A 17,388-nucleotide genomic window follows, 5' to 3' on the forward strand; every position below is an offset into this window, starting at 1 on the left:
AAGATGACCGTTTCAGCTTTAAATTCTTTCACACTAAATTATCTTATGATAATATGGTCAAATAGTATTTCAAGTATATGCATCAAGAGTGTTTTCCGTACTATATTTTTGAAATTGCAAAACCTTTGAAGTCAAACAGTATCATTGTTTTGTTCATTTGATCTTCCATTTTTTTTCTTGTCCTGAATAAATTTAGCAGGGGTCTCTCAGCTCAGAGAAAGAGTTATCACAATTCTTATCACCGGATATTTCCAGCCACCTGATTCTGACAAAATCATTGGGCTCAAATACAGACGAGGCACACCAACAAAGCAGCAACATCTCCATTGATGACGTCGCATCGCAGCCTCCAGGTAAAATTATTGAAATATATACATTAGCATGCAGATCACAGTCAAGGCGAAATGATAATGTCTGGTTGCAGAAACAAAGTAAGACTCCACGCAAAATTTAAGGTAAATAGTTTGTTTCCTTTGTGCTTCGTTTGTGCTGGTTTGTGCCGTAAAAATTTTCATTTGTGCTGCAACAGTCATCGCTATAAATTAAATGTGTAATATCTACGAAACCGTTTTTGCGGCACAAACCAGCACAAATGAAGCACAAACGAACGGTACCATTTTGGGTCCATTTTGAAGTGAATAGAGGGGTGGGGCTACGTGACGTCATTGCTATAAATTAAATGTGCAATATCTACGAAACCATAGCAGCACAAACGAATGTTTTTGCAGCACAAACCAGCACAAACAAACGGTACCATTTTGGGTCCATTTGGAAGTAAATGGGGGGCTGAGTGACGTCATCGCTATAAATTAAATGTGTACCGTATTTTTCGGACTAAAGGTCGCATTAGCCATAAAATGCACAATAACGTGAAAAAAAAACATATATAAGTCGCTCCGGAGTATAAATTGCATTTTGGGGAAAATTTATTCGACAAAATCCAACAGCAAGAACAGACATGAACATGTCATGTCTCGTCCCCAACTGCTCCACTATGTGTCTGTTGTCTTGGTTTCTGTCTGTGTGCTCGCCCCTCCCCTCCTGTGTGCCCATGATCAGTGTGATTATTCCCACCTGCCTCTCGTTACCTGTCGTGTATATAAGTCCTGTCTGCCCCTCACTCCCGGTCGGATCATTGGTTGTGGTCGTTCGGTGTTGGATTTATGTTAAGTGTTAACGTCCTGATGTCTTTTTGGTTCTGGTTGCTGTCGTGTTGGTTGCTGTCGTGTTGGTTGCTGTCGTGTTGGTTGCTGTCGTGTCGTCTTCATGTCCTTTTGGTTCCTGTCGGTTTCAAGTATGTTTTGGTTGGGAAGTCATTTTGTTTTGTTAAGTCATGTCAGTTTACCGAGTCTGTTAGTTTGCCTTTTGAGTCCCTCAATAAACCCTGGTCCAAGCTGCACTTGGTCGTCCTGCTCCATGCTCCACCCCCGACCGTGACAGAATGATCCGACCACTACAACGACCGGCGCTTGGACCCCCCTCCACCACCAGCTCCCGCTGCGACGCCCGATCGTCGTCCGAACTTGTTCCGGCGCCATGGGCTCCGCGGCCGGCATCGGACTTCGCTCCCACGACGCCAGACCCACGGCCGCGATCGGACTTGCTCCCGCGACTCCGAACCCGCGGCCGCCACCAGACTTCGCTCCATCGACTCCAGACCCGCGGACACCATCATACTCGCAGCCACCATCGGGCCTCACCCCGGCGTCACTGGACCCACGGCCGTCGTCGGACTTCTTGCCAGCAACGCCGGACCCGCGGTTGTCGCCGGACTTAGAGCCAGCTGCACTTGGCTCCACTCCCACTGCTGTGGCGCATGATGGCTCCTGCCGCTACGCACAGCCACGCCTTCTGAAATGCCGCCGATTGCGGTACGGATTTTCAGAGTTGCCGCCGATCGCGGTACAAACTTCCAGAATTGCCGCCAATTGCCGTACGGACTTCCAGAGTCGCCATCCGAGTGCACCTTATGTTTGGGTTGCCGCCCGAGTGCGGTTCATGTTTGTGTTGCCGCAGATTGCGGTTCATGTTAGGGTTGCCGCCCGAGTGCGGTTCAGGTTAGGGTTGCCGCCCGAGTGCGGTTCAGGTTAGGGTTGCCGCCCGAGTGCGGTTCAGGTTAGGGTTGCCGCCCGAGAGCGGTTCATGTTAGGGTTGCCAACCGAGAGCGGTTCATGTTAGGGTTGCCGCCAGAGTGCGGTTCATGTTAGAGTACCCGCCAGAGTGCGGTTCAGGTTCCCCAAGTACCCGCCAGAGTGCGGTTCTGTCCCCCAAGTCGCCGCCAGAGTGCGGTTCTGTCCCCTAAGTCGCCGCCAGAGTGCGGTTCTGTCCCCTAAGTCGCCGCCCGAGCGCGGTTCTGTTCCCCAAGTCGCCGCCCGAGTGCGGTTCGGTTCCCCAAGTCGCCGTCCGAGTGCGGTTCGGTTCCCCAAGTCGCCGCCCGAGTGCGGTTTGGTTCCCCAAGTCGCCGCCCGAGTGCGGTTCGGTTCCCCAAGTCGCCGCCCGAGTGCGGTTCTGTCCCCCAAGTCGCCGCCCGAGTGCGGTTCTGTACCCTGAGTCGCCGCCCGAGTGCGGTTCTGTCTCCCAAGTCGCCGCCCGAGTGCGGTTCTGTCTCCCAAGTCGCCGCCCGAGTGCGGTTCTGTCCCCCAAGTCGCCGCCCGAGTGCGGTTCTGTCCCCTGAGTCGCCGCCCGAGTGCGGTTCTGTCTCCCAAGTCGCGGCCAGAGTGTGGTTCTGTCTCCCAAGTCGCCGCCCGAGTGCGGTTCTGTCCCCCAAGTCGCCGCCCGAGTGCGGTTCGGTTCCCCAAGTCGCCGCCCGAGTGCGGTTCTGTCCCCCAAGTCGCCGCCCGAGTGCGGTTCTGTCCCCCAAGTCGCCGCCCGAGTGCGGTTCGGTTCCCCAAGTCGCCGCCCGAGTGCGGTTCGGTTCCCTCCTTTTATGGGACGTCGGGAGCCGTCCCTTGTGGGGGGGTTCTGTCACGTCTCGTCCCCATTTGCTCCACTATGTGTCTGTTGTCTTGGTTTCTGTCTGTGTGCTCGCCCCTCCCCTCCTGTGTGCCCATGATCAGTGTGATTATTCCCACCTGCCTCTCGTTACCTGTCGTGTATATAAGTCCTGTCTGCCCGTCACTCCCGGTCGGCTCATTGGTTGTGGTCGTTCGGTGTTGGATTTATGTTAAGTGTTAACGTCCTGATGTCTTTTTGGTTCTGGTTGCTGTCGTGTTGGTTGCTGTCGTGTTGGTTGCTGTCGTGTTGGTTGCTGTCGTGTCGTCTTCATGTCCTTTTGGTTCCTGTCGGTTTCAAGTATGTTTTGGTTGGGGAGTCATTTTGTTTTGTTAAGTCATGTCAGTTTACCGAGTCTGTTCGTTTGCCTTTTGAGTCCCTCAATAAACCCTGGTCCAAGCTGCACTTGGTCGTCCTGCTCCATGCTCCACCCCCGACCGTGACAGAACAAGCAACAACAGGCTAAACGATAGGTATGTTAACGTGACATAAACACAAACGAAGAGCTGAGAACGGGCCTGACGTAACATTCAGAGTTATTCAAATAACTATTACATAAATAATACATTTATAAAACCATCTGTGTCATTCCATCTCATTAAATCCATCGATAATCCTTTATGTCAACAATGGGTGCGCGCCTCTGACGGTGCTTGCACATCAAAATATTCCACAGGCCCATGATATATAAATTATATATCAAATAACTATTATATAACATGATATCTTTTTTCAAGATGGCGGCGCGTGCACACGCAGCGGCCACTCTCTGTCCCGTCAGTACGGTGATTTGTTCGTCTAATGAGTGTTCGTCCGACAGTCTTGTGTGTTCGTCTCGTCGTGCTTTATCGTGCTACAAGTACAGCAAGCAGGTTCTGCTTGACATCGGCAGAAGTGGGTTTTGCGGCGTTCTGGACTTTGAAGCGTCGACATTAAAGGCACTCGGAGTGCTACGTCCTGAAACGTCGCCCACTTCACCCGCTATTCCTCCCCCGGTTGGGAGCCGTCGGAAACGGTGTGCGAGGAGGCAGAAGAGGGGCAAGCGCGGAGGCGTCCGGGCCAGGCTGGCGGCCAACCCAGCGCGACCGGCGGTGCCCTCCATTCTTCTGGCAAATGTTCGATCGCTGGACAACAAAATGGATTACGTTCGCCTGCTGAGGTCTACGAACCGGACGGTGCGGAACTGCTGTGTGCTCGTGTTCACCGAGACCTGGTTGAGTGACAACATTCCGGACTCTGCCGTGCATCTGGAGCGGCTAGCGTGCTATCGGGCGGACCGTGCCATTGTACGAGGGGGAAAGTCGCGAGGAGGTGGAATATGCGTCTACATCCGAGAAGAATGGTGCCGGGACTCTGTGGTGGTGTGTAAGCACTGCTCGCCGCTTGTGGAGTTTGTGATCATTAAGTGCCGTCCTTTTTATCTGCCGAGGGAATTTACCGCGATTCTGCTAGTCGCGGTATACATCCCGCCTTCCAACATTGAAGGAGACAGGATCGCGGCGCTTGGTGAACTGTACCAGGCTGTCAGTGAACAGCAAACAGCGTACCCTGACGGTTTCACCATCTTCGCTGGAGACTTCAATCATGCCAACCTGAAGTCTGTTTTCCGGAGGCTTCACCAGCATGTTCCTTTTCCGACACGTGGAGACAGCTTCCTGGACCTGGTCTACTCGGCGCAAAAGGGAGCTTTCAAAGCCACCCCCCTCCCCCATCTGGGGCTTTCTGACCATCTCACCGTTTTGCTTTTGCCCGCATACAGACAATTGGTAAAGGCATCCAGGCCGGTTCGGAGGCGGGTTCGAGTGTGGCCTGAGGGTGCCTCCGATGCACTTCGTGACTGCTTCGACACCACTGACTGGGACTTGTTTAAGCAGGCAGCCACCTACAACGATTGGACGGACATAGAGGAGTATACTGACTCTGTTACCTCTTACATTACGAAGTGCATCGATGATGTGACTTGCTCGAAATCCGTCGTCACTCGCGCGAACTGGAAGCCGTGGCTGACGGGGGCTGTCCTCAGACTGTTGAGGGCCAGGGACAAGGCTTTCAGAGCGGGGGATGAGGCTGGCTTGAGGACAGCGAGGGCGGACCTGTCCCGAGGCATCAAAGAAGCGAAGAAGGCGGTCTCGTGCAAGGTTTCCACCCACTTCAAGGACAGCAAGGACGCACGTAGCCTTTGGCGGGGCATTCAGACCATCACGGACTACAAGCCCGCGCCGAGGAGCTGTGAGGGTGACGTCCGTCTGCTGAACGATCTGAACCGCTTCTTTGCTCGCTTCGACGCCCAGAATAGCACTTGCCCGCTGAAGACCACTCCCCCCCCACACGAGCAGCCCCTGCGCCTCTCTGCCGACGGTGTGAGGAGGGCGCTTGCCACTATTGACACCCGTAAGGCGGCGGGCCCTGACAACATCCCGGGTCGAGCGCTGAAGGACTGCGCTGGGGAGCTGTCGGGTGTCTTCACGGACATCTTTAACGTTTCCCTGCAGCAGGCCATCGTCCCCTCGTGTTTCAAAGCTGCCACCATCGTTCCTGTGCCGAAGAAACCTGCACCGTCCTGCTTCAATGACTACCGCCCTGTGGCACTGACGCCCATCATCATGAAGTGCTTTGAAACAGCAAACACCTCGTCACTGGCAAAGAAAGCTCAGCACCGCCTGTACTTCCTGCGGAAGCTCAGGCGTGCATGTGCTCCTCAGGCAGTCCTGTCTACATTCTACCGTGGCACCATTGAGAGCGTCCTCACCAGTTGCATCGCTGTCTGGGGTGGTAACTGCACTGAACAGAACTTGAAGGCCCTGCAGCGCATAGTGAATACGGCTGGTAAGATTATAGGTGCTTCACTCCCCTCCCTGAAGGACATTTACACCTCCCATCTCGCCCGCAAGGCAACCTCGATTGCCAGAGATGTGAGTCACCCGGCTCACTCTTTGTTTGACCTTCTGCCCTCTGGGAAGAGGTACAGGAGCCTGCGCTCCCGCACCACCAGACTCGCCAACAGCTTCTTTCTCCAGGCTGTTAGGGCCCTGAACTCGCTACCCCCTTCTGCGTAGCGTGCGGCACTGTTGCGCTATTTTCGGGAATGTCTGCTGTACTTGCTCCTTTTTTTCTGCTCCTCTTATTTATTTATTTATTGTTGTGTTATTTATTCATTATTTATTCAGCACGCTTTTGTTATACTTGTTTACTTGTTTGTCTGTTGTGAGCCATGTCTTGTCACCGTGGGATAGGGGGAACGAAATTTCGGTTTCTTTGTGTGTCTTTGGCATGTGGAGAAATTGACAATAAAGCTGACTTTGACTTTGAAAATATAAGCAATAATATTATCAAACCATCTGTGTCACTCCAAATCATTAAATCCATCGGTCAAATTCCTCGTCCTTTGTCAACAACGCCGCGCGTGCGCCCTGGCGTTAGCCTCGTCGTTATTCCACATATCTAGTATATACGTAACTATATTGTAGCATTAACAAAGTACAAGGAAAAATGTGGGTTTGGTAAACGCCTCTTTATTTAACAAAACAACAGTTCAACGAGCCAACAACTACTGAACTGTAACGATACAAACGTATACAAGTTGCTACACGAAATAAAATATATCAAATAATTGTAACATAAATAGTTCACCGCCACACGACCCAAGCACCGGCGTGAATTTCCAGGCGTGTGGCCGCGTGGACTTCCATCCCCGGAGGTGGCACTTCCAGCCACGGAGGTGGAAGAGAGCTCCATAGAATAGGACCGGGCGTGCGTAAAAGCCATGTCCGAGCCCCATCCACCGTCCCCGGACAGCCACCCCGCCGAGCACCGGCCCCCGACTTCCATCCAGGGAGGTGAAAGAGAGCTCCGTAGAGTAGGACCGGGCATGCGTAAAAGCCACGTCGGAGCCCCATCCACCGTCCCCGGGCAGCCACCCGGCCGAGCGCCGGCCCCCGACTTCCATCCACGGAGTTGAAAGAGAGCTCCGTAGAGTAGGACCGGGCGTGCGTAAAAGCCATAATAGTTTTTCAAACCTTCTGTGTCACTCCAAATCCTTAGATCTTTCAAACTCTTCGTCCTCCGTGTCACTTACAAACAAGGACGCTAATGATGCCGGTAGTACGTGGGGCCCTTCGTCATCCCGTGATCAAATCTTTGTCCTTTATGTAAACAACCGCCGCGCCGCGCTGCTGACGTCACTTTCAAATTACAGTAATCCCTTGCTACATCACGGTTCGTTTATCATGGTTTCACTTTTTTTTTTTTATTTTGAAAATGTATGTAGAAATTCACATATAAGTCGCTCCTCAGTATAAGTCGCCCCCTCACCCAAAGTATGAAAAAAAAACGTGACTCGTAATCCAAAAAAATACGGTAATATCTACGAAACCGTAGCAGCACAAACAAAGGTTTTTGCGGCACAAACAGCACAAATGAAGCACAAACGAACAGTACCATTTTGGGTCCATTTGGAAGTGAATGGAGGCTACGTGATGTCATCGCTAACTTAAATGTGAAATATCTACGAAACCGTAGCAGCACAAACCAGCACAAACAAACCATACCATTTTGGGTCGATTTGGAAGTAAATGGGGGGGGGGGGGCTGAGTGACGTCATTGCTATAAATTAAATGTGTAATATCTACGAAACCATAGCAGCACAAACAAAAAAATTTGCGGCACAAACCAGTACAAACAAAGCACAGACGAACGGTACAATTTTGGGTCCATTTGAAAGTAAAAGGGGGGCTGAGTGACGTCATCGCTATGAATTAAATGTGTAATATCTATGAAACCGTAGCAGCACAAACAAAAATGTTTGCGGCACAAACCAGCACAAACGAAGCACAAATGAACGGTACCATTTTGGTTCCATTTGGAAGTAAATGGGGTGCTGAGTGATGTCATCGCTATTAATTAAATGTGTAATATCTATGAAACCGTAGCAGCACAAACGAAAGTTTTTGCAGCACAAACCAGCACAAACGAAGCTCAAAGGAACGGTACCATTTTGGGTTCATTTTGAGCAGATGGGGGGATGGGTGAGCTCTGGATGACCTATAAAATAATCTTTCATAACAAAAAAATCGTTGCAGCACAAACGGAATTTTTTACGGCACAAACCAGCACAAACGAAGCACAAACGAAACAGACAATTTTCGTTAAATTTTGCGTGGGGTGGGGGCCCAGTTTCACGCAGGTAGTATTCTTCCACTCAAAGCGAACAGCGAAGGTTAGTGAGTGTTTGCACATGGCGCCAATATAGAATTTTTTGGGGGCGGGGCAGTAATCGTTCAAGGTCGCATATGGTTGCAAAGACTAGACATTCGCCAACAGTATTAATGGTTGAAAAATTGCCCTGGACGCCTCCACGGTGAGGTGTTCTGCGCACGTCCCACTGGCTGGAGACCCAGGGACGACCCCAGACAGACTGGAGAAACTATGTCTCACGGCTGGCCTGGGACCACCTTGGGATCCCTCTGGAAAGCTGGAAGAAGTAGCTGAGGAGATGGAAGTTTGGGATTACCTGCTGAAGCTGCTGCCTCGTGAGCTGGGCGGCCGGGGGGCGGGGCCCTTGGCTTGGCGGTCCGATCCCCGGCTGCAGAAGCTGGCTCTAGGGACATGGAATGTCATCTTTCTGGCTGGAAAGGAACCCGAGCTGGTGTGCGAGGCAGAAAAGTTCTGACTAGACATAGTCGTACTTGCCTCCACACACAGTTTGGGTTCTGGCATAAGCCCTCTTGAGAGGTGCTGGGCTCTCTTCCACTCTGGAGTTGCCCACGGTGAGAGGCGTCGAGCAGGTGTGGGTATACTTATTGCCCCCGGCTGGGCGCCTGCACATTAGGGTTCACCCCGGTGAACAAGAGGGGAGCCTCCCTCTGCCTTCGGGTGGGGGGACGGATCCTGACTGTTGTTTGTGTCTATGCACCAAACAGCAGCTCAGAGTACCCACCCTTTTTGGAGTCCTTGGAAGAAGTGCTGGATAGCGCTCCTTCTGGGGACTCCATCGTTCTACTAGGTGACTTCAATGCTAACGTGGGCAATGACAGTGAGACCTGGAAGGGCGTAATTGGGAGGAACGCCCCCCCCCCCCCCAATCTGAACCAGAGATGTGTTTTATTATTGGACTTCTGTGTTCGACACGGATTGTCAAAAACGAACACCATGTTCAAGCATAAGGGTGTCCATGTGTGCACTTGGCCCCAGGACACCCTAGGCCGCAGTTAGATAATTGATTTTGTAGTCTAGTCATCGGATTTCCGGCCGCATGTTTTGAATACTTGGGTGATGAGAGGGGCGGAGCTGTCAACTGATCACCACCTGGTGGTGGGTTGGCTCCAACCTGGCAGACCCAAACGTACTGTGAGGGTTTGCTGGTAACGTCTGGCAGAATCCCATGTCAGGAAGAGCTTCAACCAGGTCAGTGGCCTAGTAGTAGAGTGTCCGCCCTGAGACTGGAAGGTTGTGGGTTCAAACCCCGGCCGGGTCATACCAAAGACTATAAAAATGGGACCAATTGCCTCCCTGCTTGGCACTCAGCATTAAGGGTTGGAATTGGGGGGTTAGATCACCAAATGATTCCCGAGCGCGGCACAGCTGCTGCTCACTGCTCCCCTCTCCCCCAGGGGATGGATTAAAATCACATGGGGATGGGTTAAATGCAGAGGACAAATTTCACCACACCCAGATGTGTGTGTGACGATGATCATTGGGACTTTGGGACTTTAACTCCCACCTCCTGCAGAGCGTTTCCTACATCCTGGAGGAGGCATGGTACATTGAGTCCGAGTGAACCATGTTCCGTGCCTTCATTGTTTAGGCAGCTGACAGGAGCTGTGGCTGTAAGGATGTCGGTGCCTGTCATGGCGGTAACCCCCGAACCCGCTGGTGGACACAGGCAGTAAGAGTTGCCATCGAGCTGAAGAAGGAGTCCTATCGGGCCGTTTTGGCCTGTGGGACTCCGGAGGCAGCTGACAGGCTGGCCAAGCGGAACGCGGCTTTGGCGGTTGCTGAGGCAAAAACCCGGGCGTGGGAGGAGTGGCGAGGCCATGGAGAATGACTTCTGGACAGCTTCGAGGAAATTCTGGTCCACCATCCGGCGTCTCAGGAGGGGGAAGCAGTGCACCGCCAACACTATTTACAGTGGAGATGGCGTGCTGCTGACCTCAACTCGGGACGTCATGAGATGGTGGGGAGAATACTTTGAAGACCTCCTCAATTCCACTGACACGCCTTCCATTGTGGAAGCAGGACCTGGAGACTTTGAGGTGGACTCGCCAATCTCTGGGGTCGAAGTTACTGAGGTAGTTAAAAAACTCATCGGAGGCAAGGCCCTGTGGGTGGATGAGATCCGCCCGGAGTTCTTAAAGACTCTGGATGTTGTGGGGCTGTCCTGGCTGACACGCCTCTACAACATTGTGTGGACATCGGGGACGGTGCCTCTGGATTGGCAGACTGAGGTGGTGGTTCCCCTCTTTAAGAAGGGGTACTGGAGGGTGTGTTCCAACTAAAGGGGAATCACTCCTCAGCCTCCCTGGTAAGGTCTATTCAGGGGTGCTGGAGAGGAGGGTCCGTCGGAGGTCGACTCTCCGCTTCAGGAGGAGCAGTATGGTTTTCATCCAGGCCGTGGAACAGCCTATCCCTGGTTTAGATGGAATATTGTTTTTTAATGTATTTGCTTTGATCATTGGCATATTTCGCTCGTGCTTCATTTAGCAATGCTTTGTTTTGTTCAGTCTTTGCGTTAAATTTTAAACTTTGACTGCAAGTGTATTTTTTTTTTCAATTACTTTGCTTGTAAACGAATTAGGGTCTCATTTTGGATTTAGTTTGGGTGACTAATAATTTAAACACTGTTTTAACATTGAGATGTTTCTTGTTCTCAGAAACCCCCACTTCTGGAAACGAAGTGGAATGTGACACAATCTACAATGTACAACAAAAGACCTACCTCCTTTCTAATCATTCTCAGGATGCAGTTGGCCTGCCCACTGTTGTGCCCAATCCCACTTTGGTGCAGAGTCCACGTCATCACCAAATGATAGTTCATTATGAAGATGAGCTGCGAAAAGATGAGGATTCAACGACGGGATTTGCTGCATTGTCACTAGATGCAGATAGCAATTGGGGGGAATTACAGACATGTGTAAGCAGTGATGAGACCACACCATTATATAGTAATTGCAATGTGTATCAGGAAGGCTATATAACTGGTTATGAAATATCTGGTTCAGAATCACCCTCTATGCCTAACCGTTGTCTTTTAAAACACAAAGCAGTGGAAAGAAATGAACAATTGGTATTGAAACATCCCACCAAGACTCAAGATAAAGCAGCAACGCTGGTGAGAAATATGTTGTGTGTTGATACTCCCAACTTCACTGAGCAGCAGAACCACAGTGCTAGTGAGGCTTCCAGTGCTAACCCATTTCAGTTTAATCGTACACTGTGTGGAAAAAAATGCATGACTGCAAGTGTACTGGTAAAAAATCAGCGCTGTACAAAGGGGGCTACAAGTGACATTTTGGGTGTTTGTACTCTTGAGACTGTAACTCTGACAAGGAAGAAGGATGAATCATTTGGGCTGGACCTGGAGATCATGTCATCCCCTCTGAAAGTTGTCATCAATGGGTTAAAACCTGGTGGTGCAGCAGAAACGGTAGGTCTTTATTAGTTTTTACGTTTATTAATACAGACCTCAGAATTAATATTAAAGTAATAAATCTCAGTTTGTAGATTAAATTTGGAGTGCCCAACCAGTCAGTCATAGTTGACTGGTAGACCACAGACAGCTCAAGTCAAAATATGCATGCATGTTATTAATATTATTCCAGTATTTTGCATGGGTATACACCACATATGTCAGAGTTACGGCCCGCGGGCCAGATCCGGCCCGCAAATTGATTATCTATGGCCCCCTGGATGATATTGAATTACTATTAGAACCGGCCCGTAGGCCACAGCCGCCCGCTGGTGTTTTGCACGCACCAACACTACATTTCCCACAATGCAACGGCAGCCCGCGATGTCCCAGCAGCTCGCACAAGCGGCTTCATTATTCATCAGAAGTCAGAGCAGAGTTCAACTTTCTGATACCCCCCCCCCTCAAAAATGGCTAAACGTAAGGTGGACGCTGAGAACAGGGGGTTTCAGGCCAGGTGGGAGGCAGAGTACATGTTTACGGAGGTAAGAGGCAAACCTGTGTGTCTTCTGTGTGGAGAAAATGCGGCTGTAATGAAATAATTAAATTTAAGAAGGCACTATCAAACGTCTAAGAAACACACAGACCAAGACAAGAATATGGAATATGAACAAAAGCTACAGAAGGTGGAAGAATTAAAACGAGGCCTTAAGTCCAGACAGGCTATGTTCACGTATGCTAAATCACAAAGCGAGGCTGCTGCCAAGGCTAGCTTTATTGTGGCAAAAGAGATCGCCAAATCAGCCCGGCCCTTTCCAGAAGGAGAGTTGATCAAAAACGGGTTTTGAGCCTCAGAGCCTAACCCCGAACATTGATGAACTTGTACAAACAATGAGACACCTCTAAGTATCAGGCTCAGCCTCAGACAAGTGAGCATCACAGAACAGTAACGTATTTTCCGTTTTTTAATTCGGTTACATTTTTACATTTGTTTCTACAAGACGTGATTTTTCTTTGAAGAAAGTATTGATTTGTCTGTGTGCCGTACATTTTTGAATTTTATTTATTTATATTTATTTTTCAGTTGAATGGACCAAGGGAAAATTGCAGATAAGAGCCATGAGAAAGAATACAACTCATTTGATTATTTTTTTATTTTACGATTTGAAAGCAATGATCGGTAGATCATAGAGCAGCACAATAATACACTTTCAGTTTATAATGCATGCACTTTTACTTATGCATTTATGTTGATATTAAGAAACACATTTTGTTTTTAAAACAATTGAATTTTTTGCTGTTTGGCTGTTGAAAATGTTTTCCCTTGAAGTTACTGACAGAGCCATAACAAAATATTGCCATATTCATTTAATCATTAAATAATGTACACTGTGTTTGGTCTTAGTTCAAAAGGCTATGTGCAATCATTCCGATATATTTTAATAAACATTGAACCAGTCCGGCCCTCGGCTTGTAGCAAATTTGTTTTTTTGGCCCTCGGTGTGTTTGACTTTGACATCCCTGGTATACACCCAATCAGTTTCATGTCAACATTTTTATTTTTCTCAATACTTCATTTAGGAACACGTGAACAGAAAAGAACAGCTTCTATTACCCCAAAACAAACACACACATACAACACAAATACACGCACGCTCATTATCTGGCCACTGGTACTTCCAGACATCTACTGGATCGTTGGGTGTACATTGATCCCTCGTTTATCACGGATAATTGGTTCCAAGACCACATGCGATAGGTGAAAATCTGCAAACTAGTGTCACCCTGTCATTTTTAACATACATACATTTTTTATGTATCAGTAAATGTATATCAAACTATTTAAGTGCATATGTTATCATTAGAACATTAAATAATAGCTTCAAACATGTGAATACAATGTATAGTAATAGTATAAATGACATAAAGAAAATAATGTATAAATAATATAAATATGATACTTGTGTGTGTGTGTGTGTGTGTGCGTGTGTGTGTGTGCGTGTGTGCGTGTGTGTGTGTGTGTGTGTGTGTAACATATGTAGATGTAGCTAAAGTATAGATACTGTAAATATATTTTTAGAACCCTTTTATTATTACACAACTTTTTTATAACAAGGTACAAGTGTTCATACTGTAAACATGTTTTTAGAACTGTTTTATTATATGTGACGATGATCATTGGGACTTTAACTTTAACTTTAACTTTAACATTTTTTATAATAAGGTACAATACTGTAAATACGTTATTATAACAACTTTTTTAATAACAAGTTACAAGTGTACATACTGCAATTGTGTGGGCACTCCTTGCCTTCTGCTGGTGTGCGGGCAATTTACGTGCCATAATTCTTCAATTTAGAATTTTTATTTTGAATTTTTGATGGTTTTTTGGGGGGGAAGGGGGAACCCGCAATGTACCGAAGCCGCAATAAATGAACCAAGATGTAGCGAGGGATTACTGTTCATGCTTTCATGCAGATACACTCCCTGCATAGATATGTCACACGTACAGTCATATTCAAATTATTCGCCTCTGACGAGGAAATGTGTTGTGACTTGAAGTAAAAAATTCTGAATTTGTCCACGGGTCTAATTAGGAGATGCTAAAGGTATTGTTTGTCTGGGAGAGCATGTGGAAAGGCAGGCTAGAAGCTCAAGAGCAGGCTTCAAATTATTTTACTATGGTGTAGTTAGGGAGAGATATTGAGCAGGGGTTTTGTTTGAGTTTGTTAAGAATATCCTGGAGGTGCAGAGAGTGTGAATTAATAAATAAATTAATTAATTAATTAATTAATTAATTAATTAATTAATTAAGAATGAAGCTTAAAATCAAGTTTCATTTTTAAAGTTAAGTTAAAGACCCAATGATCGTCATACACATCTGGGTGTGGTGAAATTTGTCCTCTGCATTTAACCCATCCCCATGTGATTTGGATCCATCCCCTGGGGGAGAGGGGAGCAGTGAGCAGCAGCGGTGCCATGCTCGAGAATCATTTGGTGATCGAACCCCCCTATTCCAACCCTTAATGCTGAGTGCTAAGCAGGAAGGTATTGGGTCCCATTTTTATAGTCTTTGGTATGACCCGACCGGGGTTTGAACCTACAACCTTCCAGTCTCAGGGCGGACACTCTACCACTAGGCCACTGAGCTGGTACCTTGTAAAGTGAATCAAGAGATTTGTTTCTGTATATAATTGCTGAAATTATGTTGAAAAATGAGAACTGAGTAATACTGAGGCATGGAACCTAATTATTTTAATTATGTTTCAGTTTTCCTGATGTTGTGGGCATCAGAATTAGCATCAGCTTTATTGACCAAGTTTGTGCATGCAAAAACAGGGAATTTGACTCCGGTTGATCTCAGCCTCTGTACAACATTTAAGTGACTAACAACATTAAGGTGACTTAACAACATTTAAGTGGCAAGAATGGGATGTTATTGCCCAGTGATGTCTCTGAGACTCTATGAGTGGTGTGAGTTCATCAGAGCGACAGCCTGGGGAAAGAAGCTGTGTCTGTCTACTTGTTTTGGCGTACAGCGCTCTGTAACGCCATCCAGAGGGGAGTAGTTCGAACGGACTGTGACCTGGGTGAGAAGGGTCTGTAGAGATGTTGCTTGCACGTTTCCTGGTCCTGGACAGGTACAAGTCTTGGATAGAAGGGAGGTTGGTCCCGATTATCTTTTCCGCAGTCCTGATTGTCCGTTGCAGTCTGTGCTTGTCTTGTTTGGTGGCCGATCCAAACCAGACAGTGATGGAGGTGCAGAGGATAGACTGGATGATGGCAGTGTAGAAGGTCTTCAGCAGGTCCTGTGGCAGGTTGAGCTTCCTGAGCTGTCTCAGAAAGTACAGCCTCTGCTGGGCCTTCTTCCGGACAGAGTCTATGTGGCCGGTCCATTTCAGGTCCCGAGAGATTGTGGATCCCAGGAACTTGAAGGTGTCTGTGGAGGGAATAGCAATACTGAGGATAGTGAAGGTTGGAAGTGGTGAAGGGTCTCATTATTAGGATGGATAAAATTGAGTCAGGCATGAGTCACCCACCTCCAATGTAAGAACTTCATTTGCATCAGTGGTAATCTGTCGCAATTGCAACATACACTAAATTAGCTATGCTTATGCTGATAATTTAGCAGAAAACACCAAGTAACAGACTTTGCCATCATAGAGATGTTTAGTCCGCCCCCACTTATGAGACCAGGTGTCATTGCCCTATGTAAAGTAGGTTATTTCATGTACAATCTCCGGTTTCTTACCAACCCAATGAAGTAATGCGCCAAGTTCCAATAACCAATTTTGGCAAACAAAGACGGGAGTACTGGTCAAAGGCAGGTGCAATTTTTATACTGCTTCAAATTGTGTGGAGTTGCATTTTTCAAAATGTGCCAATAAAGATATGCTCTGTAATAATAAGTGTGATCCTTGGTGTCCTACTTACCAGAAATCGAAAGGAGTCTTGTGTCCGGGTGATGAGATTGTAACCATTGGTGGAAAACTGGTGAACGCCTGTGAATACCAGGGATTATGTGAACTCATGCATAACCTTCCCACGACACTGTCTTTGGAAGTCAAGAAAACTGTCTCAGGTAAGCCTTCTAACAAATCCATCGTTTTTTTTTTTTGTCTATGCAAAGTCACATTGAAATAGTAAATGGTGACAACAGTGCCATAGATGTGTCAGTCTTTTCAAGATTGATTTGTAAGAACTCAGTTTACGGAATAAGCAAGCGACACTATTTTTTAAAAAATGTTTTAAATATAATCATTTTTATTTCTCAAAACAAACAATTGACGAAGGTCCGTTAAGAACATAGATTTGTTTTATTTTACTTGTATAGGGCCAATATTGTCACGCCCGTGCCACAGCACGCTCGGCCTGCACTTCGCTCGGCCACACCCCTTTCGTTACCGTAATGTCTGTCACCTGCTTCCTCTTGTTACCCTGTGTATTTAAGCCCTGCCCGTGTGTTTCTCCCTGTTGGTGTCTACTGTTGTGTCCATTCCTGTTCGTGCCCAGTGTTCCTGTTCTTGTCATCTGGTTTTCCCTCGGTCTGTCTGAAGGCTCACGGTCAGAATTTTAACCTTGTCCAAGGGGACTTCATGTCGGTCAGTTTGTTTGTTTTGCTGGCCGTGAGTCTCCCTCCCGTCTGTGTCGTCGGTTCCCCACCTGCCTCCCTTCCAACTCCTTTTCCCTGCAATAAATCCTGGTTCAAGCTGCATTTGGTCACCCTGGCTCAACTCATTCCTGACAGAAGACACCGACCATCACAGCGACCAGCGCTTGGACCAACCGTTGCCGGCTCCCGCAACTGCTGCATGGTCGCCAAGGAGATGAGTTCAAGCGGCGCAAGATGCACGGTTGCCCCCCCCCCCCCCCCCCCCCCCCCCAAAACAGATCCGACGGCGCAGATGTTGCGGCCGCCACTTGTTCCGGCGGCGCGGATCCAGCGGCTGTCACAGTCGGCCTTCAACGGTGCATGACGCACGGCTGCCCCCCGACCCAGTCCCGACGGCGCGGATGCTGCGGCCGCCACCAGTTCCGGCGGCGCGGATCCAGCGGCCGTCACCCAGTCGGCTTCAACGGCACATGACGCACGGCCGTCCCCCGATCCAGTCCCGACGGCGCGGATGCTGCGGGCGCCACCAGTTCCGGCGGCGTGGATCCAGCGGCCGTCACCCAGTCGGCCTTCGCGGTGTGTGACATGCGGCCACCTCCCCATTTCCTCCCGGCCCTTGTTGGACAGTCTTGGATTTTTTCTTTTTTGGGACGTCGGGAGC

At 48.6% G+C, this 17,388-nt stretch overlaps 1 long non-coding RNA gene across 1 annotated transcript in view; it reads left to right on the top strand.

Moving 5' to 3' along the window:
* Positions 1 to 16,952, top strand: part of LOC137839590 (uncharacterized) — a 17,538-nt gene extending 586 nt beyond the window's left edge. Inside the window, exons 1-3 of the long non-coding RNA XR_011086598.1 lie at positions 1 to 353; positions 10,860 to 16,196; positions 16,863 to 16,952. The exon at positions 1 to 353 is cut by the window's left edge and continues 586 nt beyond it. This is a non-coding gene — a long non-coding RNA (uncharacterized lncRNA). The remainder of the gene's footprint in view (positions 354 to 10,859; positions 16,197 to 16,862) is intronic.
* Positions 16,953 to 17,388: the final 436 nt, after the last annotated feature.

Source organism: Syngnathus scovelli, chromosome 3 (assembly GCF_024217435.2).
Source record: "Syngnathus scovelli strain Florida chromosome 3, RoL_Ssco_1.2, whole genome shotgun sequence".
Lineage (NCBI taxonomy): Eukaryota > Metazoa > Chordata > Actinopteri > Syngnathiformes > Syngnathidae > Syngnathus > Syngnathus scovelli.